At 45.8% G+C, this 2,943-nt stretch overlaps 1 pseudogene; it reads right to left on the bottom strand.

Moving 5' to 3' along the window:
• Nucleotides 1-296: 296 nt before the first annotated feature.
• On the bottom strand, nt 297-1,808 carry LOC100737720 (heterogeneous nuclear ribonucleoprotein K pseudogene; annotated as a pseudogene).
• Between the last annotated feature and the right edge of the window lie 1,135 nt (nt 1,809-2,943).

Here is a 2,943-nt window from a genome sequence, read left to right as displayed (position 1 = left end):
ACAAGAGAGCATTACATTCTCCACCCAGGGACATATGGACTATTGCTACTTTTTTTCCCTGTTCTTCCCCACCCCCACCCTGCCGCCCACGCCCAATGTTATAGTGACCACAAAGCAAAGTGTGCACAATAATTACATGCAGGGAATTTTTTAAAAACCACCAATAATGAACAAAAATTAAAATTCACTCATTCTGCTGCAGTTTCAAAATTTCAGTGTTAGTTTATGCACGCCCTCCCCCACCCCCAACCCTGTTTGTAAGAACTAAAACATTACATCCGGTGAAGAGCAAAGATTTCACTACACCTCAAGTGCAGAACACCTATGAAGCAGAGGACTGTTGGCTTTTTAAACAGAAGCAGATAAAAAGACAAAAAAGATGCAGGACTCCTTCAGTTCCTCACTAGTCTTAGCAAAACTTTCCAGAGTACTGCTTCACACTGTCCTGCAGCAAATACTGCGCATTCTGTATCTGGTCCTGTGTTCCTGGAATGGTAATGATCCGATCTTTGGACCCTTCTAAAGCCTAGTCAATTTTGATCGAAGCTCCTGATTTATGACAGATTTGTGTAATCCGCTTTAATTTAATTTCACCTTTGTGAATATTAGATCCAGCCAAATCTTTGGGAATAGTTACTTGTGTGGTAATAAGAGGTCCGCCAAAATCACCATGTGAGCCCCAGCCCCCTGCATAGGAATAATCCCATCCAGAGCCACCGGTGGTTCATAAGCCATGTGCCACGCTGACGGGCTCCATGTATCTACTGCAGAGTCCCAGGTTTCCTCAGCACCGAAACCAGCCATGCCATCCTCGTGGTCTCCAGGTCTTCCTCTTGTCATAAGCCACTAGATCTCCTCCTCTAGGAGGTGGTGGTGGTGAAAGAGGAAGATTCCGAGCTCTGCTACCACCCCGGCCACCTCGTCCAGGAGGAGGGGGAGGAGGTCCTCAACGGGGGCTCACATCATCATTTCTTCGGGTTAGGGTTAGGGTTAGGGGGTTAGGGTTAAGGCATGGGACGCCCTCCTTGACTAGGAGGCATTCGGTCAGAACCACCTCTTCCCCGCATGGGAAATCCCACAGGACATCCACGGCGACCATCAAACATCATTCTAAAGCCACCATAATCATAGGTTTCATCGTAAAAATTGGGATCCTAAGACTGAGCACGTCCTTTGATGGGCGACTCTGATATGAGATCAAGGATGATCTCTGTACGCTCTGCAACCTATCAGGTTTTCCTCCAACGAGAACAACTCTGTCAGTGGACTGAGGACAACAGTCCTGGAAAAGCTGGATTGTTGTCTGAGTGTTCTCTCCAAGTTCTTTGATTTTAGCAGCTTTGACCCCAATAATTCCTCCTGCCAGACTCTGAGGAGTCAATAATCTCAACTCGCAGTCAGAATTGCTTCCTTTATTGTGCTGGTGATTGAAGCATTCCACAGCCCCGATTCGGGCGGGGGCTGGCTGGTAGCAGAGGGCGGCAGCACCTGCAGGCCCTCTCCTAAGGCAGGGATGATTTTCTTCAGAATTTCTCCAATTGTTTCAATATCAGCACTGATACTCCATATGCGCTCGGGGCCACTGCTGCCTGGGACTGAAACACTGGCCTTGTGGTCTGTACGGAGAGCCTTAATATCACTGCGCCGGCTTGCCTGCTCTGAAGCAGGATGCGCAATTCAACCATCTCATCAGTGTTTCTAGATCTTTCAAAACCTTGTTCCGCTTCCATATTTTCATCAGGGCGTTTATCAAATTCACCATGGGTTTCAGTGTTGGGAAAGGTTTCCTCTGGTTGTTCAGTTTCCATTTTCTTATGTTAAATGGACACAGCAGTCAGTTATTTATCCTTGCAGAGCAGAACTGAGGTGTTCTGGGCGGGACCAGCTGACACTCTGGTGCTGCAGTAGCCTCGAGGTCACAAATTGTAGGCAAGACTTGGAGGTCGGGGCAGCGAAGCAGCAGAGGGTGGTGGCGTCTGCAGCGCCTTCGCCCTGGAAGGCCCCTGTACCTCTTTTTGAATTCTCTGCTCTTTCTCCAAATAATCCCACTGGTATTTTGATAAGAATGGCGTCAAATCTCTAGATGGCCTTGGAGTATGGAATCCCTTGAACACTACGGATTCTTCAAATCATGAGTATGGCACATCCTTCCATTTGTTTGTGTCCTCTCAGTTTCTTTGATCAGCGTCTTCTAGTTTTCCAGGTACAGATCTTTTACCTCCTGGGTTAGCCGTGTCCATAGGTATTGTATTTTTGTTACTGTCACTGTCAATGGGGTTTTCCTGACGTCTCATTTTGGTAGTTTGTTGTGGGTGTATGGAAATGCAGCTGATTTCTGTAGCTTTTTTTTTTTTCCTTCAGTTTTTTGGATTTATTTATTTATTTATTTTTTATTTTCCCACTGTACAGCAAGGGGGTCAGGTTATCCTTACATGTATACATTACAATTACATTTTTCCCCCACCCTTTGTTCTGTTGCAACATGAGTATCTAGACATAGTTCTCAATGCTATTCAGCAGGATCTCCTTGTAAATCTATTCTAAGTTGTGTCTGATAAGCCCAAGCTCCCGATCCCTCCCACTCCCTCCCCCTCCCCCTCCCATCAGGCAGCCACAAGTCTCTTCTCCAAGTCCATGATTTTCTTTTCTGAGGAGATGTTCATTTGTGCTGGATATTAGATTCCAGTTATAAGTGATATCATATAGTATTTGTCTTTGTCTTTCTGGCTCATTTCACTCAGTATGAGAGTCTCTAGTTCCATCCATGTTGCTGCAAATGGCATTATGTCGTTCCTTTTTATGGCTGAGTAGTATTCCATTGTGTATATATACCACATCTTCCGAATCCAATCATCTGTCGATGGACATTTGGGTTGTTTCCATGTCTTGGCTATTGTGAATAGTGCTGCAATGAACATGCGGGTGCACGTGTCTCTTTTAAGT

Source organism: Sus scrofa, chromosome 12, assembly GCF_054392235.1.
Source record: "Sus scrofa isolate SSC_HxYL_T2T_F1_AM1 chromosome 12, Sscrofa_HxYL_maternal_Yorkshire_Landrace_v2.0, whole genome shotgun sequence".
Taxonomy (NCBI): Eukaryota; Metazoa; Chordata; class Mammalia; order Artiodactyla; family Suidae; genus Sus; species Sus scrofa.
The sequence above is the reverse complement of the archived record's forward strand: the minus strand, read 5'-3'. Positions and strand labels throughout refer to the sequence as shown.